This window comes from Macaca nemestrina, chromosome 4 (genome assembly GCF_043159975.1).
Source record: "Macaca nemestrina isolate mMacNem1 chromosome 4, mMacNem.hap1, whole genome shotgun sequence".
NCBI lineage: Eukaryota > Metazoa > Chordata > Mammalia > Primates > Cercopithecidae > Macaca > Macaca nemestrina.
In genome coordinates this window covers 24,683,516-24,692,879 of record NC_092128.1, presented here as the reverse complement: position 1 = coordinate 24,692,879, position 9,364 = coordinate 24,683,516, and the positions used below count along the sequence as shown (strand labels likewise).

The 9,364-nt window shown below is 44.1% G+C and overlaps 1 long non-coding RNA gene across 2 annotated transcripts; it reads left to right on the top strand.

Annotated features, from left to right (window-relative positions):
* Window positions 1-1,587: 1,587 nt before the first annotated feature.
* LOC139362730 (uncharacterized) lies at window positions 1,588-8,588 on the top strand. 2 transcript variants are annotated; one of them, XR_011621961.1, is made up of 4 exons: window positions 1,588-1,791; window positions 2,368-2,556; window positions 7,804-7,939; window positions 8,457-8,588. It is a non-coding gene; the product is annotated as an uncharacterized lncRNA (long non-coding RNA). The 2 variants fall into 2 exon arrangements; XR_011621960.1 differs by lacking the exon at window positions 7,804-7,939 and having other exon boundaries at window positions 1,589-1,791.
* Window positions 8,589-9,364: the final 776 nt, after the last annotated feature.

Below are 9,364 nucleotides of genomic sequence, written 5' to 3'. Positions count from 1 at the left end.
CACTGTTACATTATATGGGCTGGGTCATGAGGTGCAAAGCTGGCATAAAATCAATGATAGTGTGTTTTCTTTTAATCATTTTTCATGCCAGGATCCCCTTGGCAAGCTGCAGAAGCTTTTGGAGCCCTTCTAAGAAAAATGTTTTTAAGTATATAAAATGAAATGCACAAGATTACCAAGGAATTCCTTAGTTTTTGAAAGACTGCTATCACAATAATTTTTAAAACCAAATTTGTAATATGATAATATATAGGCTTTTTATTAATGATTAAATAACAGGTCTAGTGACAGGTTTAATAGCTCTGGTAATTTCAAAGTAGTGATGCACATGGATGACATCATGAGATATTCCTAGTAACAGCAATAGTATATAGTAAAAGCTGTGACTTTCTATTTGTGACAAAGTCACAGGCCCCACTTCTGTTCTCTATATTCACAATAGAATGTAATATTTTCCATGTCCATGTTCACAGATCTCTCGGATTCAATCCAGACCTTTTGTGGATGCCAGTTTAAGAACTGCTGCACAGGCCATGCACAGGGGCTCACACCTGTAATCCCGGCACTTTGGGAGGCCAAAGCGGGCAGATCGCTTGAGGTCAGGAGTTCAAGACCAGCCTGGCCAACATGGCGAAATCCCATCTCTACTAAAAATAAAAAAATTAGCCAGGCATGGTAGCAGGTGCCTATAATACCAATTATTCAGAAGGCTGAGGCAAGAGAATCGCTTGAACCTGGGAGGTGGAGGTGGCAGTGAGCAGAGATAGCACTGCTGCACTCCAGCCTGGGCAACTGCGTGAGACTCTATGTCAAAAAAAAAGAAAAAAAGAAAAGAAAGGAAAAGAACTACTGTGCAAGAGTGAATGTTTGAAGCAAGCAGGAGGGAGACAAATTGCACAAAGATCAGGAAGAAAAGAAAGGCTGGGATGGTCATAGATCTGCCGATAAGCACAACAAGTGAAGAGGAAAAATGACTTGGAAGATGCCAGGATGTGGACTCATGGAAGTGAAAAGGCAGGAATGGTCTGACAGATGTCTCTGTTGACAGAGGACACCCCACCCACAATACATCCTGTCAGAAACGGGAACGTTCACAGTGGCCCAGAGCGCGGACTTGGAAGCCTGACACACCTAGGCGTGAACCCCCGCCCTGCTGTGTTTATCAGCATGTATTTTACACAAGTCATTTAACTGCTCTGTGTCTTAGTTTGTCTTCTGTTTAGTGGGGATAACAATACATTCCTTACAAAATTGCTTTGAGCAGCGGTCCCTAACCTTTTTGGCACAGGGAACTGGTTTTGTGGAAAATAATTTTTCCACAGACCTGGGGGTGGTGAGATGGTTTCGGGATGATTCAAGTGCATTACACCTATTGTTCACTTTATTTCTAATATTATTACATTGTAACACATAATGAGATAATTATACAATACACCATAATGTGGAATCAGTGGGAGCTCTGAGCTTGTTTTCCTGCAACTAGACGGTCCCATTTGGGGGTGATGGGAGACAGTAACAGGTCATCAGACATTAGAATCTGATAAGGAGTGCGCAGCCTAGAACCTTCGCATGCGCAGTTCACAGTGCGCTCCTAGGAGACGCTAACGCCGTTGCTGACCCGACAGGAAGCAGAGTTCAGGCGGTAATGCGAGAGGGGAGTGGCTGTAAATACAGATGAAGCTCTGCTCGCTCACCCACCGCACGCCTCCTGCTGTGCCGCCCCGTTCCTAACAGGCCATGGACTGGTACCTTTCTGTGGGACCCCTGGCTTTGAGGATTCAGTGAGACAGTGTATGTAAAGGGCTTTTTACTGCACCTGTTGTATTGTACCACTTCCATCAGTAGCTGTGGCAACAGTATCATTGTCGTCGCTGTTATTAGGAAGGTCCACTTCCCAGCAGTAAGCAGGGACTCCCACCAAGGATTACCAGAAATCGTTGTTGACCATTTGTGGCCAGAAGGGGGAAGCATACACCACACTATAAGCTCAGGAGGCTAAGGACGGAGCGCGGCGAGCGTGGATGGAGACTTCCTTTTGTTCACACAGGCTGAACTCGATGACCGAGGCTTCCTTCGCCTCCTTTGCTTGGCCACGGTGCCCGTAAGCCAGCGGGTCCTTGCTGTAGGATCAGGCGCACCCAGACTGACTAGGCACTTTCAGGGATGTTCTGGTGAGGCAGGGAGGCCAGGGACCAGGCAGAGACCAGCTGGTGTGTATCCCAATCTAGCCAAGCAGCATTTGAATCACATACATCGAGAGGGCAGTTGCTGGGGTCAGGGAAGAATTCTACCAGACAGTAGTTGGAGCTACGTACTTCCGTCAACTCTTCATGTTGTCTAACTTTTCACCTGCCTGCTTTTTGGTAGGACTATCATCTGCTCTCCCCACAGTCCCAGGAACCAACCGGGTTTACACATGCTGTGCTCATCTTAGGAACATCCAACCTAGAATGGCCTGTTCTGTCCTCCCTCACACCACCATGAAGCAATTATTGCCCAGCCTGGGCCACATAGTGAGACTCTGCATTTAAAAAAAGAAAAAAGAAAAAAAGCCAGGTATGGTTGTGCACACCTGTAGTCCCAGCTACTTGGGAGGCTTATGTAGGAGGATTGCTTGAGCTGGGGAAGTTGAGGCTGCAGTGAGCCATGATTACATCAGTGCACTCAAGTCTGGGTGACAGAGCAAGACCCTGTCTCAAAAAAAAAAAAAAAAAAAAAGGAAGAAGAGGAAGAAGAAGAAGAACAAGGAGAAGGAAAAAAAAGAGAAGAAGGAGATTATTGTCGTATTTCTCCCTGTACAGAAAATTATGCAAAGTTTTTCACCTAGAGCTACCCATACACACATAGAAAGAAATCCCCTTTACTTTTGTGGCAGAAAATTAACAAGTTGCAGGGACCAAGATCTTATTGTATTATCCTTTTGCAACCCTTCTGCAGGGACATCCAAGAAAGGAGATGCAATTAAATAGGATGGTAGGAACATCGTATATGAAGCATTATATATAAAGCTGTTTCTAAGGGAAAATGCTACCGTTTTCCAAGGAACTACCCTATGAGTAATTTGCAGATCTGCACCTTGGGGAATAGAACAACTTCTTTTATTTATGTATTTATTTACTTATTTATTTATTTTTGAGACAAAGTCTTGTTGCCCAGGCTGGAGCGCGATGGTGCTCTCTTGGCTCACTGCAACCTCCGCCTCCTGGGTTCAAGCAATTCTCCTGCCTCAACCTCCCGAATGGCTGGGATTACAGGTGCCCACCACCATACCTGGTTAATGTTGTATTTTTAGTAGAGATGAGGTTTCACTATGTTGGCCAGGCTGGTCTTGAACTCCTGACCTCAGGTGATCCGCCCTCCTCATCCTCCCAAAATGCTGAGATTACAGGCATGAGCCACTGCACCCGGCCAAATAATCTCTTTGTTTGTGTCCCTTAGCATGTGCCACAATGCTAGGCATATAACTAGGACTCCAAGAATACTTATTGAATGGTACTATAATCTGGGAAATGGACAGAGAGAGTTCAAGAGATCCAACTTGGTTTTCCATGGAATGGATTTTAATTTTTCTTAAAGTTTCTTAAAGGATCAGAACCCTTTTCACAAATAAAATCGTATATACAATTTCAACAAAAAAAGATAAAAAAGGAATTTGCTCTGGTTGAGGTGGTAAGGGGAGGGGGAGAGGACACCTATACCACCCCTTTCTTCCCCCTCAGCCCGGGGAGGAAATCCAGACCTTTTCAGAAACACAGTTTGAACCATATGGCCTCCCACTGGGTGACAAATTGATTTGGTCTCTAGTCCAGATTAGGCCACGAGTGGATGGCCTGGGGTTTTCAAAATCATGTGTTCAGACTAAAAGGTAGGTGACCTAGAGAAAAAGAATATTGGATAAATACCTGCAGAGTTCTAGCCCTGGCTGTTCTTGACAAAATCACCTGATCCTTCCTGTACAATGAAGGCTGGGACCATGTGACCTCTGAGAACCCTGTCAAAATCCCAATCCGCTGATTTGCAGGGAGAGAAGGCCACACAATTCTCAATGCCCAGGTTTAGGCCCAGAAGCCTCTGCTGCAGGCCTGAGTGGATCTGTGCAGTGGGAGTGTATTAATGGCCTCCCTCTGCTTTCCTCCCATCGCTCGTTCCTGTTCTTTCTCCATGCTGTCCTGTGCCCTGTGGTCAGTACCCCATTCCCTGGTCCCCTTTGACTCTGTGCTCTATATCTAACAAAGCTTATCTGACTTTTGCCATGGGCCCCAAGGCTGGCTCTCCTTTCCCTGGGTCCCAGGTCTCTAACAGGTTGGGACACTCACAATTCTCATCCAAAACCTGTTGTCTTATCTCTGACTAACTCTCTAATACCACTGAAAAATTCCAGCACTTTGGGAGGCCAAGGCAGGCAGATCGCTTGAGCTCAGGAGTTTGAGACCACCCTGGGCAACATTAAATTGCCTTACATAATTACATATTCCTGGCTTACAACTCTGGCAAACACCGTTTATCACTCCAAGCCAAGAATTGGAGACAAGATGAAAAGATAACTCTGTTGAAAGCACTTCATTTCTTTTGCTCAATGACAGGCAGTTGGGCAATCAAATTTTTCTGTATCTAGAGTTAAGATAGCAGCAGAGGTAGTCATAAAAAGTAGCTTCACTGTGATTCAGTAGAAAGGTCACGGAGTTTGGAGGTGAAACCGTTGACTAGCTGTGAGACATTTGGTATACCAAATGAGTTTTCTTGATTTAGTTTATCAACTATAAAGGAAGAATCACGTCACACACGAGTCTCATGGGACTGTTGTAAGGATCAAATGAGATAGTTTGCAAACATTTATTTATTATTATGAAATAGATCACATATAGGCCAGGTGTGGTGGTTCACGCCTGCAATTCCAGCACTTTGGGAGGCCAAGGCAGGCAGATCGCTTGAGCTCAGGAGTTTGAGACCACCCTGGGCAACATTAAATTGCCTTACGTAATTAATAAATGCCATATATAGTGTTTGCTGTTATTTTTTTCCTCTTTAACCTTTGAATTGATTGTAAATCTATTTCAAAATTTCCAAATTCATGTGGAGGGCAGTTTCCAGTTACTTTATTTTTTATAATTTTATGTAATTTTGACCAGAGGAATAATATTTATATATCAGTTCATTGAAATTTGTTGAGGCCAGCAGTTTGGCCTAGTATATCATTGATTAACATAAATGTTCCACATGTACTTAGAAATATGTGTTCTCCAAGAACAAGATTAGTGATTTTGCCATTTAAATCTGTACCCTTGCTAAAAATTTTATCTGCTTGATCTAAAAAAGGTGCAGGCATTTTTAAAAGCAGGTAAGTAATCTAGGTGACATACTGGCTATTGTTTAGAAAGACCACTCTTACAAAGTTTTCTTTTAAGGCATTTTATTTTAGAATAGTTTTACATTTACAGAAAAATTGTGAAGAGATTTCCCATATATCCTACATCTACTTTCCTGTAATTAACATCTTATATTGCTATGGTACATTTGGTATAATGAACCAATATTGATGTTATTAACTCAAGTCCTTGCTTTATGCAGACGGCCTGAGTTTTTACCCAATGTCCTTTTTCCATCCCAGGATCCCATCCACATTACACTGAGGCATCCTGCCTCCACTATTCTTGGATGTGACCGTTTCTGAAACTTTCCTTGTTTTTGATTACCTTGATGGTTTTGAGGAATACCGTAGAATATCCCTCAATTGCAATTTGATGTTTCTCTCATGATTGGACTAGGGTTTTGGTTTTTGGAAGGAAGATCGTAGAGGTCAAGTGTCATTCTCATGACATCATATCATGACTATACTATCAACATAACCCATCACTGTTGATGTTAACCTTGATTACTTGGCAATAAAGTTTTTTTCTTTTCCTTTTCCTTTTTTTTTTTTTTTTTTTTGAGATGACATCTCACTTTGTCACTCAGGATTGGAGTGCAGTGGCGCGATCTCAGCTCACTGCAACCTCCGCCTCCCGGGTTCAAGTGATTCTCCTGCCTCAGCCTCCTGAGTAGCTGGGACTACAGGTGCACACCACCACGCCCAGCTAATTTTTGTTTTAGTAGGGAAGGGGTTTCATCACATTGGCCAGGCTGGTCTCAAACTACTGACCTCAGGTGATCCATCTGCCTTGGCCTCCCAAAGTGCTGGGATCACAGGTGTGAGCCACTGTGTCCAGCCTGGCAAGAAAGTTTTATACATGTGTAAACTACTATAATTTTTATTATAATGGAATGTCATTGTAATAATATTATGATGCAATGCCACAGACTAGTTTCCACAGACCAAGATTCTAGCCCCCTTTCCGCCACTAAATTGCAGTGTGAGCTTTGGTTGGTCACTTCACCGTTCTGATCCTCAAGAGTTTTTGTTGTTGTAAATCTGAACATGTTCTTTTGAAGTATCATTTTCATGTTTACAGTTACTTCTGAAATGCCTTCTAAACAATGTGCAGTTTTCAGGTTACAAATTTTGGTAGTCACCCTCCGAGGTGTCCCCAGTGGCTAGGGCTGACCATTGTTACCAATAGGCTATTGTGGAGATGATGCTGTGTGACATCTGAGGTTAGATAATGAAAGACATTGTGGCTTCCACTTTGTGCTCTCTTTACTCACTCACTCGGAGAATCAGCCACTATGTCATGAACACTCTGACACCTCTAGGGAAAGGTACACATAGGAAGGAGATGAGGTGTCCTGCCAATACCCACTACTGACTTGCCAGTGGTTGAGTGAGCCATCTTGGAATCAGAGCCTCCAGCCCCAGTCAAGCCTTCATATAGAACCACCCAGCTAAGCTTTTCCAAAATTGCTGAACACCAGCAACTGTGTGAAATAAATCTTTGTAGGTATTAAAAACAAAATGCAAAGCGTTAGATTCCAAGACTTTGAAACTGTTCCAGCGTCCTCACGGGTGGAAGGGAATGTGGGAAGGGGTGCTGCTGGCTTGGCTCCCAGATTCCTCCCCCACAGAAACCACAGCAGCTCTGCCTGTATCTGTGTTACATATTGAGGACCCATGTAGATTTTCTTTTGAAGAATGGAGTCTGCTGCCAAAAATAAATTTGAAAACGCTGGCTTAGAGAAACAATGGATTAGATGACCTCTATAGTCTTTTCTGTCTCTCACATTCTGATTTCACCTATCAGTATGAAATAGATAACTCTTATAAGCCCATGGGCAGTATTTTCTTCTTGCCATGAAATACAATCCTAGGGGTAGGAAACAAAAACTGTGTGCTGCTCACTGATAAGTGTGTCAGGAGAATCCGTTCCTTTGTATGAGGATGGAGTGATGTTCCTGCGGAGAAAAAAGCCCCTCTCAGGGCATAGCTCTACCCTCTGGGGCACCACCTGCCAGCCTTGAGGGGCTGGATAGGTTTGCCTCTGTTGTCAATGTTTGATTATAATGATATTAACAATATCAACAATAATGGCTAGCATGTTTTGAGTGCTGTGTGCAAGGCCTTGGGACAGGGGGTTTTACATTCATTATCTCATGCAGTCTTCATGACCACGATGAGGTAGGCATTTTGTAGGATGAGGAAATGAAGGCTGATAGATTAAATGAATTAGAACTGCAATTAAGAGTCTATAGTCATAGAACTCTCGGCCACCATTCGGTGAATTATGGGCCAGGATCAGAACTGAACAGCTAGCATTTGTTAATATATGCTGATTTCAAAACTTGGGGGTTCTAATAGGCATTATAAGAAAAACTCTGCGTTTACTCACTTATTCATCAACTGACATTACTGAGAGTTTACTCTGTGCCTAGGTGGAATTCTAGAAACTGGATAGAAGGGTGTGGAAAACAGAAGCTGGCCCCTCAGGCTACACTGGGATTTGGAGCTGTAAGAGGACCTGAGGAGCCATCAGCTGCTTCCACTGCCTTCAAGGGACAGAAGGACTTGGTATAACCTAGGGGGCTGGATCCTAGAGAGCTGTGAATTCCCAGAACGCTCCTCCAGGGAAATCTTCCTGGGCTGAATCCAATACTGACTGTGCTCATCCTGGCTGGGCACCCTCCCAGGGTCCTGCCCATGAGCCCCGTGAGAAACCATGATAGACAGCAGCAAGGACATTGCACTATAGCAGTTTGTGCAATTTTATCAACATAAGGGACACAGTGTTGAGAAACCTTGTTCTTTGAAATCAGATCCTGAAAAATGATGGTTTGAAATCAAGTCTCTGGAGGCATTGTTCAGAGATTTTCCAATGCAGATCTTACTTGCCCATGTGATTTAATATTTAGTTCCGTCTTTTCATTGGTCTCATTATCTTAACAATTCTGCTCTTTGGAACATTATTTTGGTAAAATCTCAGTTTCATGAATGTATGTTGTGCCCCCAACTTCACCAGAGGCAAAGGTCCCCAGAGATGAGGCCAGAACCATTGTTCTAACACTGCCACTGACTTTGCTCTCTGAAGGGTGACTTCATTCATCGTGACGAGTCCACCAGAGTCCTGAGGCTGGGCTGGAGTTTGTCCAGGAAGGTGTAGCGGTTTTGATTCCACAAGGGGAAGGAAGAATGGAGCTCTCCACTGGTGAATGAAGCAGCACCTGTTTTGATCCACAGACCTTCTTGCATCCATCTGCTCCTTGGATGAATTGTTAGTGGAATGAAGCTGGTCCCACTGAGCTCCACAGCCTCGCCTTCTGCTCCCTAAGCCACACTTTTCAGCATACAAGCAACAGGCCTTACCTGAGCCCGAGTCGCTGACTGCTGAAAATACGATTGCAGCTTCAAAATGCAGAACCAGCTGTTCTCCCTGTCATTTGTGGCATGACTTAATTTGCTTCCTCCTCCTCCACTGCAGGCAAGGCTCCTAAGGCACAGTCCTTAGAAAAATTCTGAGGGTTCTGTTGGAAAGTAGGGAGGGGAGGCAGCTTGCCTTTTATCTTGTTTATGCTCTTGGGCTGAGTCTCAAATTGTCATGCTATAATGGTCTATCCTAGGCAGAGATCTAGACGGCAGGTAACAGATTTAAACACTTACCAGTGACTACCTTATTTTTCCAAAGAGTGTTGAAGCCAACTGGGGACCAGTGGGGATCAGGTCAGATGATTTGATGTAACTGTTGTAACAAAACTAAAATCTACTCATCATCATCAGAGGGTGACATATGAGGCCTGCAGTTTAACTCGGGATAAGGTGTGACCTGCACACTCTGACAGGGGAACCTGGACCACTGTCATCAGCAGATGCCATGAGGGTCCCAGGCCCAAGGCTGCCAGGTAGTGAGGGCAGCCTGTGCAGTGGGGCTCTGGGTTCTCCACTGGGCTCAACCCCAGCTGCAGAAGGGCGAGGTGTGCCCTTCCATCCCTGGGTGAGGGC